Source organism: Lactuca virosa, chromosome 8, assembly GCF_052849685.1.
Source record: "Lactuca virosa cultivar CGN04683 chromosome 8, Lactuca_virosa_CGN04683_v6, whole genome shotgun sequence".
NCBI classification, from domain to species: Eukaryota; Viridiplantae; Streptophyta; class Magnoliopsida; order Asterales; family Asteraceae; genus Lactuca; species Lactuca virosa.
Window position 1 is genome coordinate 52,828,980 of NC_136433.1, and position 17,731 is coordinate 52,846,710.

The following is a 17,731-nucleotide window of genomic DNA, read 5'->3' on the forward strand; positions in this document are numbered from 1 at the left end:
GTTCATTCTGGAACAAATAGAACCATTAAGACTCAAAAGGAGTACAACAAACTCTTAACTGATGTGGAAAAGATTCCTCAAGGCGAAAAAGATAAGTTGTTGTGTAATGTTAAAGCCATGAGAATGATTAGATTTGCTTTACAGTCTGATACTTTTCGTTTGGTAAGCCCATGCACCATGGCAAAAGAGATCTGGGATAGACTCAAAAAGATGTATTCCACTGATGAGGACCTAGAACATTCTATCCAAACTCTATTGCTCTCTGAGTTTGGAGCTTTCCAACAAAAGCCAGATGAAAAACTTATTCAGACATTCGATCGTTTCAACCATCTTTTGAGAAAGATGATCAAGCACGGTATTGGAAGAGAAGTGATCGAACAGAAGGTCACATTTATGAATGTTTTAAGACCCGAATGGATGGTTGTGGTATCAACTGTGAAGGCTCACGAGCAGTTTAAAACTTATTCATTGCCGAAGATGGTGGGTATTCTCAAGTCTCATGAAAGTGTTGTGACAAAGGAAGCGAAAGTGGTGTCCAGTATGGGATCCTTGGCCTTTCTCTCTAAGGTGAAGAATATGGCAGAAGATGAAGAAGAGTCAGAAATGTCAGAATGTGATCTGACAAGCGAAGAGTATGCAATGATGGTTTCCAACCCGAAGCGGTTTGCTCGCAAAAAGTTTCCTATTGCCAAGAACCGAAACTGGCAGGGAAGCTACAGCTCAGAAAAGACGAAAGAGGAGATAAAAAATAATCCTCAGAAAGAATAAGAGAAGAAGGAGAGCAAACTGGTAGGAGACTCCGGATATGATTGCAACTTTTGCCATGGCAAAAACCACTTTGCCAAAGATTGCATGTTAAGAAAGCTATCGGAGAAGAAGGAGGGTGAAGATGATGAAGCATACCATATGCGTAAGCTGGAGGAGATAAAGAAGAAGAAAGCCTCTAACAATTCTATGAATGCTTTGATTGTGCAGGAGAATGTTGTTGATGACGAGTTCGGTGGTGTAGAGGTCTGGTCTACAGACTCTGAAGATGAAGAAGTACGTAAACCCACGCATGGCAGGGCATTTGAGGTGAAAGAAGATAGTACTGAGTTTGCTGGGAGATGCTTGATGGTGATAGCTGGAGTGTCACAAATGAGGGGCTACACAACCGAAGGTGAGTATGATGAGGCGAATCTGAAGGAAGATAAGTGTTTTGCTGCCAAACCTGTGAGCGAAAGGATCAATAATTGCGATCAGTTGATCAAGAAGGTACAATCCATTCGCGAATCACTTAAAATACCTGTAACAAACTATGAAAAGGAATTAAACGAATTAAAATTCAAATTTTCTAGTTTAAGTGGCAGTCTAATGCAAACACGCCTCACAAATGCTAACCTAACCAATCAAATTAGCAGGGTGACATCCAAGAGTGAGGAGCGAAGGATGTGGATAGAGAAGACGAAGTTAGAGTTAGTTAGGGCGAGAGATGAAGTTATTTATTTGCAACGTGATAACTTGAAACTTTTGAAACAAAGAAACACTTTTTGCTTGATTGCTAAACATTTATATACTAATATCACTCAATTGCATTTAGATTGTGAAATCGGCAAAAAGATTCACAAAATGATTTTGCCATTCCTGGAGTTAAAGGAGGACGAAGTTGATATTGATGGTTATAACTGTGAATCTATTGTTTCTTCAGATAACATCTCTGACGCCTATAGGATTGGTCTGGACAAAATTGAGTCCTTTATCAAGTCCAAATACCATAAGGACATGCTTAGGAATTTATTGGACGAGAATGATAAATTGAAAATCAAGACCGAAACCATACAAAAATTTGATTCGTTGAGTACCAAGTTGAGTTCAGAAAACAAGGTAAATGTAGAAAACACTTCTGAATTTGACGAGGACAGTGATATGAGTGAAATTTCTGTAGAGGATGTGGTTGACTGCTCTGAATTTCTCAAAAGCGAACCCAAACCGGCAAAACCACTCATATCTTAAAACTCAGTTGAGTTCGCTCGTATGTCCAAGGACAAGTCCAAAGTCCTTAAAGAAAAGGCAGTTATATATAAAAAAAGGTGCAAATAGTACCGAATCAAGTGTATGTCACCACTGGAGTTACCAAGAAGCAAACAGTTGAACTAACTTCTTTGGTAGATGAAGACAACGCTGATGGGTATGATAATTTCTTCTGGTCAGCTCCCATTGACAATGTAGATGAAACAGTATGTCTGTCGGAGCAAACCTCATGGAGAGTCAAGGGTAGATATGTGGTTGAACCTCTTAACAAGCCTTCAGGCTTTGATAAGCCAAGTACAAGTGGTACCAAAGAAATTCCAAGCGAACCAATGAAGGCTGCAAGAGAAACCTCTTCATTGAAGAGCGAAACTCATGCTGAGAGATCGAAGCCAAGGGTAAACATACACAAGTCTCAAAAGCAGCTTGTTGAACAAAAACGCCAGCAAAACAAAAGATATCAAAAAAATCTCAATGAAAGGAAGCAGTTTTGGAACTCCCAAAACTCCAATTATGTTCGCATAGAAAAGGCGTCAAATCTTAAGGCGAAAAGCAGGATCAAAGGATAATTCTGATCCATACACTCACTGCCAATCCTGTAGTCAAGCGAACCGAAAGCCTAGTTTCGGTCCCAGATCAAGTGGTGACAAGAACCGAAAGCCCGACTTCGGTTCTAAACCCCATTCTCCTCATTCTCGACCAAAGCAGAATCCTAACAAGGATGTCAAGGATAGCAAGGGAAAAGGGAAGCTCGTCTCTGAAGACAAAACACAAACAAAGAAGACGTCAGCTAACCCTAGGAAACACGAAAACAAGTTTGTTAAGAATCAAAACAAAAATCCTTAATCTGATTTAAACAAACTCAAGATCTTTACCATCAAAAGGAAAGACGAAACCACACTAATAAAAAGAACTTATATGGTTGATCTTTCTATTGCTATTCCCTGTTCTGTAAAAGGCTCACGTGGACCCAAGCAACTTTGGGTTCCTAAATCTGCTTGATTTTTGCAGGTTATAAGTGACGAGCAGTTCGACGACGAATGATACATTGATAGTGGCTGCTCACGTCACATGACAGGAAGGAGGGAAGAGCTAAGGGAGTTTCGGGCCCTTAAGGCTGGTGGATGTGTCAAATACGAGAATAATTCATATGGCACGATCAAAGGCTACAGAATGATCACAAACGGTGAATTCTCAATCTGGAAGGTAGCATATGTAGTGGGATTGTAGCACAATCTCATAAGTGTCTCTCAACTAGTTGTGGGAACTGGGTTGAAGGTTCCGTTCGATGATGAAGGTTCGGAGATTGTTGAAAAGAAGACGAAGGTTGTCCTGTTAAAATCCAAGCGAAAAGGAGAAATGTATCCTCTAAATCTTAACCCAATTCGAGGAAAGCCAGCTGTATGCCTTTTAACGAAAGCACAGTCTGACGAAAGTTGGCTATGGCACCGAAGGCTCTAACATCTCAATTTTAAGGATATCAACAAGTTGGTTATCGGTGATCATGTACGAGGACTCCCACTTCTCAAATTTGATAAGGAACACTTGTGCGCAGCATGTGAGATGGGAAAGAAAAGCCGAAACAGTCATCCCACAATTTTCAACACAAAGATCATTGAACCTCTTGAGCATCTTCACATCGATCTATCTGGTCCTTCAGCGATAGAAAGCATCGGTGGTAGTAAGTACATTTTAGTAATTGTTGATGACTTTTCACGCTTCACCTGTGTTGTCTTTCTTAAACAGAAATCAGAGGCGACTTCAAAGCTCAAAGCACTTATAAAGCAAGTGGAACTTCAATTGCGAAAGGTGGTTAGAAATGTCCGGAGTGACAATGGGCTGGAATTCAAAAACCAAGAGTTTGAATAATTTCTCACTGGAAAGGGAGTGTCTCACAACTTCTCTGCTCCCTATACTCCACAACAAAATGGCGTAGTTGAAAGGCCAAGTCGTTCATTGTGTGAAGCGGCCCGAACCATGCTCAGTTTCGCTTCTCTACCTATGTATTTCTGGGCTGATGCAATTGCTGCTGCCCGTTATACCCAGAACCGAACCTTCCTCAACAAGATATTTTCCATCACTCCATACGAAATCTTGAATAATTGCAAGCCAAATGTCAAGTTCTTCCATGTGTTAGGTTCAAGGTGCTTTATTTCAACTCCAAAGAAAACCGAAACAAGTTCGATGTAAAGGCAGATGAAGGGATTTTTCTTGGTTACTTGCTAACTTCAAAGGCATATAGGGTTCTGAATAAACGTTCAAAGAAAATTGAAGAAACCTACTATGTCACCTTTGATGATGATTACGTGAAGAAACTTCAGTCAAGCAAAGAACCAACGGAGGAAATCTTTCCAAAATTAGGTCAAGTCTCGGTTCCAATCTCCAATCTATTTGAAGAATACATGTTGCTCTTTGATGAACCAGAGAGAGTAATTCATTCTGAGACAAAGGCAGCTGACAACAAGATCGACAACTTGAAGAAAATTATCGATGAAGCAGCAAAAGAAATGGAAAGCGAACATCAAGGACCAACCGAACAGCCAGGTCCAAGAGAACCTCGAGATCAAGGCGAACCCCAAAGCTCGAGCGAACCTACTCATAGATGTTCTACATTCCAGGGGGAGTTCATCTACACCAATGCGACCTGACTTACCATTCCAGGGGGAGAACCCATCTCCAAAAATGACCCATGAAAGTCCAATCGAGGGGGAGAATTCTGAACCGGATGTTGAGCTTGTTTCGTCATTCGAGGGGGAGAAAAACAATACAAATGACGAAGATTCTCAATCAGAATTCGAAGAAGAAATAAATGCCGAATTGGATCCTGCCTATGATCCAAACTACCCTCCTCTCACAAAATGGACAAAAGATCATCCAAAAACTCAAGTAATCGGTGAAACATCTGGAGGAGTTCTTACTCGGTCTCAAATAAAAGCGAAGCAAACTGCTCTGTTCTCTCAAGTAGAATTTTGCATGTTTAATTCGTTCATCTCGAAAATAGAACCAAAAATGGTTAATATTGCACTCGATCACTCCGATTGGGTACAGGCAATACAAGACGAACTCCACAAGTTTGAGCGAAATCGAGTTTGGAGATTAATTCCCACACCAAAGGATGCATCTGTAGTTGGCTTAAAATGGGTTTTCAGAAACAAAATGGACAAAGAAGGGAATGTGATTCGTAATAAAGCAAGGTTGGTTGTGAAGGGATATTATCAGGAAGAAGGTAAAGACTATGAAGAAACCTTCGCTCATGTAGCAAGGTTAGAATCAGTGCGAATCTTTCTGGCATATGCTGCACACAAAAACTTTGAAGTGTTTCAAATGGATGTCAAGTGTGCCTTACTGAATGGAGAACTAGAGGAGACTGTTTATGTTGAGCAACCACCGGGTTTCGTGAACGAAAGCTATCCTGATCATTGCTATATTCTGGATAAAGTCGTCTATGGTTTGAAGCAAGCTCCTAGAGCCTGGTATGAAACCCTTACTCGATTTCTAAAAATGTCCAAATTTAAACAAGGTTCGGTTGACCCAACCTTCTTTCGCAAGAAAGAGGGTGACCACTTAATGATCGTCCAAATTTACGTCGATGACATCATTTTCGGTTCCACGAATCCCAGCCTCACAGTTGAATTTAGGAAGTTGATGGAGACTAAGTTTGAGATGAGCTCAATGGGTCCAATTAACTTTTTCCTTGGCTTGAATATTAGACAGGGACCCGAAGGCATATTTATCAATGAGGAGGCTTACACGAAGACCTTACTGGCTAAGTTTGGCATGATGGGAGATTCCAAAGTAAAGGTTCATATGGCATTTGGAACGAAGTTAACACCATCTCTGGAGAAAGCGGCTGCTGATATGACTCTCTATCGTCAAATGATAAGGTCTCTAATGTATCTAACAGCTAGTAGATCGGATATAATGTTTTCTGTTTGTTATTGTGCCAGGTTCAAAGCTAATCCACGCGAACCTCATATGGTGGCTGTTAAGAACATCTTCAGATATTTGAAGCGAACCTCATCTCTCGATCTGCGGTATCCTGCTAAATCAGGATTTTTCGTTCAAGCAGTCTCTGATGCTGATCTTGGAGGATGCGGTTTGGACCGAAAGAGCACTACAGGCGGATCTCAATTCCTCGATGGTAAACTCGTCAGCTGGCAGTCCAAGAAACACACATGTGTTTCACTCTCTACAGCCGAAGTTGAATATATTGATGCAACATCTTGCACTTCCTAGGTCATTTGGATCCAAAGCCAATTAAGAGATTATGGGCTGAATATGAAGAAGATTCCTTTTTATTGCGATTCAGAAAGCGCTATTCGGATATGTCACAATCCAGTGCAACACTCCAAAATGAAACATATAACACTAAGATACCACTTCATCAAAGATCACATTGAAGATGGTAATGTGGAAATCCACTTTTTAAATCTGCTGATCAACTAGCTGACATCTTCACGAAAGCCTTACCTGAAGTAAGTTTTAATAAAATCCTCCAAGGCTTAGGAATGATGGAAGCTGAATCAGTACCGAAACTACTTTTGCCTCATTAAAATTGAACAAGCGAGATAGAGCGAACTCTCGGTCTATTTCGACTCTGGATTTTTCGGGAACCGAGAGATGGAGCTGGGACAGGTATAACACTCTTTATCTCTATGTACTAGCTAAGTGTCCCTAGAAGCATGCTCGTGCATGTCGACCGAAGCCTCCAAGACTTTGAGTGAAGCCTTACTGATTCGATATATACAAATTGTTTCTTCCCAATTAGGCTGATAAACTCACTCAAGTCATGAGCTACCTTACTCTTCTCACATTGAGTTAAGAGTTGTCTGCTCGGTCCTTACTATATAGCAGAGGTACTTTAGGTTCTTTAACCACCTATTCTTATTTCTCCATCTTATTTCGGTTCATAATAGTAACCCCTGAGACTCTCAAAATTTACCACTGAGGTTTATGGTTACACAACATCTGTGTTGATAATCTTAGCTTCGTTTCACCACGTGCTAAGTGAAACCCAAAATCCAACACCTACAATGAATTGACGGTGAACAATCAAAAGTTCTAGCTTTCACCCACGTATTAACGAAACTACTAGTAGTTATTGGTACCAAGAAATCTCTTTTTAATTTTTGTGCGGTCTTTATGAAATTGTCTGACACCAAGGCTTTTCTTCCCATAAGATCCAGTTTGTTTTTGTTTTTGAGATTTCTACAAAACTCACCAAGTCACTAAAAATGATCAAACCTACTTGTTTAATAGGCTACACTGGTCTCACAAGTACTTCATCCAACTTTCGGTCTTATGTCAAGTACTGAAGTTCAGTTGAAGCTAAGCCACCCCTTATAGCTTAAATTTAAAAAGTTGCCTTTCAATGCTTCTTAATAAACATTTGATCGTATTTCAACGGGAAACCACACAGACACTTCTAAGTCTCTCTTGACTTTGAAGGAAGAGATTCGTGCCCGGGATCCATAGTTTCGTGTCTAAATAGACATCACTTAAATCCTACAAATACTTTTCTTTATTTCTTTTCTATTTGCACACTCTTGCACGAAGATCTTTATGATTTTCCCAATTCTTGTTTGTGGTTCTAATGGCAATTTTTCAGATTTGATGCTTTGGTTGTAAATGCTATGGTGGTACACTATGTTAAGGCGCGAACATTGCCAGCCTTTTATGAAGCGAAAGGGTTTGTCACAGTTTGAAAAGGAATTTGAAAAGTTTTCGAAGTTGAAACGGCGGTAACAAGATAAGATTTGCAACGGGCGCGTGAATTTGAAACGGTTCCTAACATCACGCCTGGTGACGTCTTCCTAGGGAAACACAACTGTCAAATCGTGCTTTTTCAGGCGCCGATTCAGAAGATCGTAACATCATTACTATGGATTCTTTCTCTCTCTCCTAGAAATGGTATATAAGGTTTTCTCACACCCCTTGTACCACTTTACCAATTCAAAACTCTCTCAAGAACACACCGGCGAATTTCTATTGTTCATCTCTTTCTTCAAGGTTCAACAATGGCAGATTCCTCTTCTATTCATGAACAAACTGCCCAGTCCTCTATTCTCACCATTAAACCAAATCAAAACCTCATCATTAATCTCTCACCTTTCCAGTATGATCCCTACATGATGCAAGTGGTTGAATGCCTCAAATATTCACCACTTGTAGTTGCCCTAACCAAGGTGGAGTATGTTGCTATGTCGCTACTTTCTCAGGTCTACTCAACTGCTGTCTACGATAAAGTTAAGGAGAGAATTTTCTTTGAGATCTTCAATCACAAGACGTCGATTTCGAAAACTAGGTTTTGTTTGTTGCTAAGGATTGCTATCGACGACTCCATGATCAACCCTGATCCCATTACCACCACTCAACTCTTCACAATGTTCTATGATATAGGGTACACTGAGGTTCTCACCACTCTCACAAAGTTCAAGAAATCATGCCTTCCTCCTCAGTGGAATGGTCTTTTTACCCTCCTCTTTAAGGGTTTATCGGAAAGGGTTGCAGGTTCTGATGGAGCGAGCAAGGCGTTCATGACCCTTCTCTATGGTCTATACTATGGGGTAAACATGGACTTTGAATCTATCTTATGGTCTCAACTGGTTCAAAGTATTAGTTCTACTTCACGCTACTTCGAAATCTCTTGTGCTAGGTTTTGGACTCTCGTTACTCAATGGGCGATGGAGAAGCTTCAAGTTCCAACAATGGCGGACTCACTGATGTCGTCTATTGCTACTTTTCACACGACGAAGATAATTGTCTCCGATCCATCGAAGTTTATATTTATTGGTTCGGTTCCGGAATCCATGTACATGTGTGTTTCCAATGAAAGCAAAGTGATAGCTGAGTACAAGAAGCTACCCCCTACAGGACCAAGGCAGCTTACACCTGAAATGCAAAGCTCGCTAGACGCAGCAGATAAACCAGCAAAAAGAGGGAAGAAGCCTGAAAGAAAAGGGGAGAAGGAAGGTCAATCCTCTAAAGTTTCAACTCCCAAGAAGCGAAAGTCTGAACAAGCAGCTCCTACTGCTCCAAAGAAACGCAAGATCAAGAAGAAGGCACACAAGTTGAAGGCTCCTTCTTCAACTGATTCTGACTACGTTCCATCTGAACCACAGCACGAACTAGAGTCTAGTGATGATCACGTTTCTCAACACGAAATTTCGCTTCGAGGTAATTCGCCTCCACCCTCACCACCTCATGAAGGTAACTGAAACTCACCTCCTCCTTCTCCTACACAATCGGTTCCTATTACCATTGCTCCGTTCCCACCTCTCATCTAATCTTCAACTACAACTTTAATTCCCATTCCCACCCCTTTATTCACCGAAGTTACCACAACTACTACTACTACAACTGAACCCCCAATTACCTCAAAACCTCTATCCCCACCTTCCTCACATGAATCAGACACTGTTCTTGGAGGAGCAGAAATGGAATTTGATTCTGTCTATTTTAGCCCATATCGTGTTCAGAGCGATGATGATGGTGATGACGCTTCTGTCACGAAGAAGCATTTAAAGGATCTGAATAACAAGCTTGACCAATTGCTTTCTTCTTCCTCTTCTACTTCAAGTAACGCATACTCTGAAGCATCAATCAAGGCTCTGTTGGCAACCTTTGTAAAGGAGCATGACACTTCCATTTCTAATGATGTCAAAGCTATAGATGCTTCCACTTCCACATGCCAAAAAGCTTCTATTGCAGTTGAAGAATCCACCAAAGATTGCAAGCAAGCAACCGCAAACGTCGAAAAACTAATTTCTGATGCTCAAGTTTTTCTTGATTCTCTTCAGGTTGCAGCTCAAAAGAATGCTCAAATGGTGAATGCTTCTGTTGATACTCTTACCAGCTCACTTCAAGCTGAAAAGAAGCACTTTGAGGAGACACGCCAGGCTATCAAGTCTATCAACACCGAGCTTCAAACATCAGTTGATGCTCGTCTTACTCAACTTGAAGCCGAACTAGCCATGGAAAACAAGATAATGGATGAGCTGGATCGTCGAACTGCTCAGCTTAAAACTCAGAACTTAAAGCTCAAGATGGCAACCAAGGAAATTGAAGAACTTAAGTCGGAACCAGTAGTGGTCAAAAGTTCTGTTGGTGATGTGCATTCTATTCTATTACATCTTCTGGATGCACATGACTCGGTCCTTACAATCTCGGTTCGACACCACCTGGCTGAGAAATTGAGACCTGCTCTAGACATTCAAAGCAGGATTGAAGGTGTTCCGGAGACCGTTGTCCCTCCGAAACAAGGGGGAGAAAATGTTACCCAGGGTCAATCTCAACAACCTCTGATAAGCGAACCCATCACCCAACCAAAAGTCACTGCTGAACCGAAGGATAATGAAGCTTTGGGTAGTATGAAGGACAAACGAAAGAAGAAAATTGGTGATGATGATGATGTTGAAATCGAAGATGTGGCTGAAATAGAACAAAAAGCCTCCAAAACCATAAACCTCAAAATCAAGCCAAATGATTGAGAGCTTAAGGAAAAGGTTCGTAAAGGAAAGGAAGAAGTTGAAAGGGAGAGGAAACAAAAAGAAGCGAACGATGCTTTAGAACGAAGGAAATCTATGTTCCCTCTGTGGACTATGGAAAAGCTTCTAAAGGAGGTAATTGAATATCCAAGCACACATTGGCTCGAACCGGTCCTTTCATTCGATTTTTAGAATTCCAAGGATTCTCAATTTGATATGCCAATCACCCGAAAGGCGTTCATCTTTCATTGTTTTGAGTCAACAATTGTCATCCCCTCACCTGACCCGAAGGTTGATAGAGACCTAATCGAATACTATCTTACGTTCTCTCAACCGCAATACCTGACTTGGAGTAAACAGAAGATCACAACAATCAAGGTGTTGAAACCTACTTTAGTAGGGAAGTTTATCAATATCAAATTCAAGGTGACCCGAGGCTCATACAGTTCGGTTCACATGATCTCCCTAGCTGATCTGCCAAATTTGAATCCTCATGACTGGATTCTCCTGAACAATATTTTGTTGACTAATCAACAAGAGTATGAGCCTATCATTGATCACATTAAGTGAATGCTGGTGTGCTATATTCTTGAAGTCACAAAGATGGATCAGGAAATCGCCTCTGCCTTGAGAAGGAAGCCCACTATCAAGCCAATAGGAAAGGAAAGCGACATCAACGTGATGATGAAGGGAAAAATCGACCCACAGTTTCATACAGTCATGTTCATCAGGGGCGAATGTCAAAAATGCATGTTCGCTCTCGTTGACAAACACCTGTTCTGCACATCCTGCTTGGAGCATATTCTCGATATCATACACAGGTGCAATCAGAACAGTAAAGCCGATAATAATATGTTTTCAGATATGCTTCGATGGTACATTAACTTTCGTCAAACTCTTCTTGCCATCATACCAAAGCTGTTCAAGACTGTGAAGAAAATCACCGTTACTCAACCGAAGTGATCTCTCACCTCAATTGGCGTAAAGGGGGAGATTGTTGAGTCTATGGGTTGCGTCATTGGGCTTTGTTAGTTTGGTCCATATGTATTGCCGGTCTGGGTCTGTCCAGTCGTGTTTTGTTTTTAGGGTTTAGTATATATAGTGCATGCATGCATTATATTGTTAACGCTTCTTGAATATTTTCTTTGACAAGTACTATAACCGTAGCACGCCTCTAAAGCAGAAGTTCTTCATCGAGCTCTTCTGAGGTGTTGTTGTTTTAATCATTCAACATCTGTTTGATTCATCGTGGTGTTCATCGTTTTCTATTACTTGTTATTGACTTATTGATATCTGTTTGAATCTATCGATCTTATAGAATATTATTCTCATCAGTCTTAAAACCAAACATGCATGAAATGAGACTTTTGAGACAAGAAGAACAACATAAGGTTACCAAAATGAGATCCAAGCAAAAAAAGCATCAAGGTGAAGCATTTTTACCTTTTAGAGCTTCCGAAGAAGGTAATGATCCAAGATCCACGAGCTTGCTTCAACTTCTAAGCTCCTTGATGCAACTCCCTCTTTCTTAAGCACACCAAGAACACACTTTTTAGTTCAAACACACTCTTAAGGGACTAGGGATTTCCAAAAATGACTTAATGGATTTGGAGGCTGAAAAGGTGGGGGTAAATGAGCCATAAAGATGCTTAAATACCCCTGAAACCCTAAAAATTAGGGTTTCTCTCGTCTAGGAGTACGCCTAGCGTACATATGTGTACGCCCAACGTACTAGGGCGCGCCATAGTACGCTTAGCGTACTCCTCCTGGTCCAAAATTACCATCTTGCCTCTAGGGATTCAAGGCTCATTCTCATGGACTTAGGGACTAAAATGTCATATGATAAACCATAGGGGTGAATTTAGAAGTACCTGAATCTCGGGATGTTACATTTTGTGTCCCAGCAAACATTTGAACCTAGTTCTTCAAAAAGAAGTCCTTTTGACATTTAGAAATACTTTTAGTACTGTTTCCAAGTTATATTCAAGTCTTAAGGATAATCAAAAGAAAGCCATTGAAGATATAGGTTTTAGTTTTATCAAAGATTTTGTTGTAAAGAGTTTTAAAAGGGATATATGTTCTTAGGCTCTTGAGAAATATGATGCAAATTGAAATGGTCTTCAAGTTAACAATCATAAAATACACATTACAAGAAAGGGTGTACATGATATTTTTGGATTACCAATGGGATATGTTGTAATGAAGGTTCCTTTGAAAAGTCAACATTGATCCTGTTATTAAAAGTTGGAGGTCTCAATTTGTAGTTAAGGATGAAAAGGTAACTAGAATTAGGCTTAAAGAGTTGATTTCCTTTATTAATCAAGATTCTGATTTTGGTGATAGTTTTATGATCAATTTTTTGGTTGTATATGTTACCATCATGATTGATGCTCCAGCAATGGGAACATGCAACCAAAAGTTTTTGCAAAATCTTAAAGAAAATGTGTCTTTTAAGGATCTTGATTGGTGTGGTTTTGTTATTGAATGCTTTAAACAAAGCAAATGTAAACTCAATATGGATCGTCCATCACAATATGCAGGTCCGGTCGCATTTCTTGTTGTAAGTTTTATTCTGATTACATTTACCTTATTTAGTAGATTTATTTATTCTATTAACCTAATTATGTTTTACCTGTTATTTTTTTTTGCCTCATATAGTTACTGTATCTTCATTCCACTATGACTGAAGAAATAACATTTCATGCTACATCTTACTAGGATTGTGGACTAGTTGAAATTAGATTGAAATAGATAATTAAAAAAGGAGGTTATGATAAAGTTGATGCTATTGAATCATATGAAGCTTATGTAGAAGGTTTATCATTTTAATACTGTATTGTTTTTCATTGACCTGATAAGTTTTTATAGTGTAGTTTTATTAAATTAAAGTCAGTACGCCGATTTAGGATGTGTGTATGAGGATTACTGTGATGACCTCAGCTTTGGAAACGATCAAAGAAGCAAAGTTAGAGGCCATAAAGGAAGAAAATCATAAAAGTGAATGGGTGATCGGTCAGATTTCAGCATTTGATATCGACAACAGGGGATTTTGTGACAACCTGAAATTTCTATCTTGTACAGTTATTCAATTCAATCAAAGTCAGACTCATTTCTGCTATCTTTTAGCCTTGTTTAGAGTCTGTTTGAGTGTTTTAAACCTAATACCTTAAAAGTTAGGGTTTAGAAATAAGTTCCTTAAGTTCATCACATTTCAAAAGGGTCAAACACTCCTTCAAGAGGAGTGTACGGCCGTACACATGGGTGTACGGTCGTACACCCCCTTCCTGGCCGTACACTTTCACGTATATATGTGAGACTTAGCCTTCATTCAACTCTTTTCACACTCCTAAGCCAAGAAATCGATTCTCTCTCAACTATCATCGGATTTTTCACCTAGATCTTCAATATGTATGTGTTACTTCCTTTGATTTGTTGATTCATTACACTATCTAGTGAAGATACATGATTTCATCCATGAAATTACTTCTTTTCGTTAGATCTTCAAGTGTTCTTCACTTTCACCAAGAACACCAAGAACACCAAGAACACCTACTAAGTTCTTGGACCTTAAGCACCCCTAAAGGCTTTTAAATCGTAAGTACCTCTTCCTATGCTTGTTACTTACTAGATGTTCACCTTAAAAATCGTCCAAAGCAAGAACTTCATGCAGTGTACGGCCGTACACACCTCATGTGGCCGTACACCCCTTGTTTAGTGCATATTTGGCCTCAAACTCATGTTATACTCCAACACAATATCATGGACACTTAGAGGATGCTAGATAGAGCCTTAGACCACCTTTTTGGACATGATCTTCATGGAGTGTACGGCCGTTCACTCCCTGGCCGTACACCCAAGTGGCCGTACACCTAGTGGCCGTACACCCATTTTATGCAATCCTTTGTACTTCTAACACTTCAATCTAAGTGTTTCCAAGTCCATAGGGTGTTTTCCTTACATAATTAGTTGTATAAACACTAATTATATACATATATGTGTGTCATTATATGCTTATTAGGATCCATTGTGCTCAAGTCTTCACTTCACACTTAGCATCCTACAACCGATCTTACATTCGTATCACTCACTGCAGGTGAGTTCATACCCCTTAACTTACCTTTTAAATGATTTCAAATGCTTTTATTGGGGGGGGGGGGGAATACAAGTAGAAACATTATAGTTATTATGTCAATCACATGTGATTAATAACTATCAAATAGATAGATTCCTTATACTTCAAACTGTGTTTTCAAACAAATTGCTTCAAATAGTTTTACAAACTCTTTATCAAACTCTTTTAAACTTATATTTTGTCAAATCATGTCTATATAAATATAGTTATATAAGTAGGATTGAAAGGACTTAGGACTGATAACTCGCCTTATTTCATGTTCCTTGTTTGGTTGTGGACTTAGGGTATCGGTTGTTTGTCCGAAGGTCGTTTGAATCTTAGTTATATATTATGTATATGTATATAGATATAAAAGTTCTTCATTTAGTTCAATACCTTTGGGTATCAAAGGTGTACAAACATGTTCATTCATACAAACAACATTACTAGTAAACTATAATAGGTATAGTTTAGGAAGTCACTACTTAATATTTCTACAACAATGAAACATAAAAGAGTCAGTTCATACATGAGTCAGTAAAAACATACTATAACGAGAGACAATACTCACTATAAAGAGAAACAGATAGAACAAACTATAACGAGAGACAATACTCACTATAAAGAGAAACAGATAGAACATACTATAATGAGAGACAATACTCACTATAAAGAGAAACATATAGAACATACTATAACGAGAGACAATACTCACTATAAAGAGAAACAGATATAACATACTATACGCTAGACAGAGAGAACATACACTACACTAGAACATGCTATACAAATACAAGAATACTATAACATTAATGTGAGATACTACTTCATGGCTCGACAATATACTGCTGCGTCACGTTTGGTACCCAGAGTCTCCTGGAGGGAGAGCGTGAATTTGTGTATAGATCTATACGGGATTGACCATCTCACACCATGCTGCTAGCTACAGTGGGACCTGCAGGTCTACGGGTGACGAATGTCATATCATTTTCAACGTCTAGAACGTCATGTTATACTAGTCTATCAAGTATGGTTACTATCTTATCACATTTTACCTTAATTAAACAAACATGTTTAAGGTAGTTAGTACGTTGGTAGTTACTTAGATAAAACTACAATACATCTTTATTTTCCCATTTCATTCACATTGTGATCTTCTCACATAAACGATAATGAAAACTATATTTTGGTAATGATAGTCATACTTTGGGCAAAACACACACTTTTACAAAAGAACAAACATAAAGAATAGTTGGGTCTTGGTAGAAGACTACTTTAGTAGAAAATATAGGATTTCTAGGAAGTTTACAAACATTTACATCAAACACTTGTAAACATTTACATCAAACATTTACAAACACTTTCTTCAAACTTATACAAACAATGACACTAAAATACTTATGAACTCACCAGCTTTAATGCTGATCTACGCTTTCAAAATAACTTGTATTCTCAGGTCACCAGTAGACAGGTACCGATGACCAGGTTTTTGAAAAGATGGCGCACGTTCAAGACTCATCTCTTATTTTGATTCATATTTTTGGTGTCTTATAAACTTTACAGAACAAACTTGTATTAAATTATATTATTAATGCAATGGATGATGTTGTTGCTTGTTTACTATTATGATTTGTTGTGATACTGTACATGACGTCCTCCGCCCCCGAACGTTTCCGTCGTTCCGGTTTGGGGGTGTGAGAGATTGGTATCAGAGCATTGTTTATAGTGAATTGAGTATATCAACCCATAAAAGATATACAACTATAAACACAACGGGATTAAAATACTCTAACCAAGAGTTCATACTTTTAAATAATAAAATATTTAACCGAAGTATACATACCTGCATTCATACTAAAATCAGTGTCACTAGGACAAAACAAAAGTATTACGATTGTTGGACAGCACAAGTAGGCTTGGGGACATATAATCAGATCTGGGAGTGATATAGCCTGATCAACTATATCTTTTCGAGAAGTGATTAGCATGTGCCTAGGAATGGTTGTGATGTTGCAGCAAGTCTAAAAACTTACCAACACTACTACAATGAGAACATTAGAATAGAACATAAACTTAAAATACTATAGGAGTATTTTGTGTTACTATAAATTGCTTATGTGCAAACTAAAAAGGTCTTTACTAGTATGTCAATAGTTGCTGAGTGGATACGCTAAGGTTATATGTGACTAGGGTGTTACTGTTAGATGCCATTTCATGCATCTTATAGGGTAGTTTATATTATAATTTTAGTATCATACTTTGTACATTTTCATGTAATTTATTTAAATAATGTTCAGCTCATGTAATTCGTAAGAATTCCCGTACTGCTCATGTTTTTATGTCGATTTCAGATAGTTCGAGCGGAGCAGTGCTTTGGGAGCAGTTGGATGCGCGTTTGGAGCTTAAAATGGAGCTTGAGACTTATGATGGATTATGAGGAATGTTTGGAAGATGCTTTGGTCAAGAAACATTCGATTGAATTGATCACACGAAGATAGAATATGCAATCTAAAGTTAAAGGATGTTGCTGACAGCTTTGACCCCATGTCAGTATTTTGACCATATCTCGAGAACCCTAACTACGATTGACACGATTCAAAATGATCTGAAAAGTAGACGAAATTTCGGACGTCTTAGGCACAACCCGCGATCGCAGGTTGCCTTCACGCGATCGCATGGGGCCCTTTTGCGATCGCATGTTAGGTCGCAACTTGTCTTCGAGGTTCTTTTGTGCCAAAAATTCATCCGGAAGTGAAAAATGAAAACCTGCGATCGCAGGTTGTGTACATACGATCGCAGGTTGGCCAAAAAGTTCCAGAATAGCATCCTACTTCATTAAAAAGGCACGAGACGCGTTTACTTCAAAACCTGCGATCGCAGGTATGCCCTTTGCGATCACAGGCACGTCGTTTTCGCTGCTGGACATATAAATAAACCTTATAACCTTCCAGTAACCTAAGTTGGCAATTCCAGAGGTACCAGACGACGAAAATACGATTTTGGAGGCGTTTCTTCTCTGATTTCAACAATTTTTGAAGATCTGAAGACTGTGGATCATCTCCTTCAAGTAGATTAGTAAGATTAGTTGTTTGATGTCTCTTTTCATTTGTTTTTATCAGATTTTAGC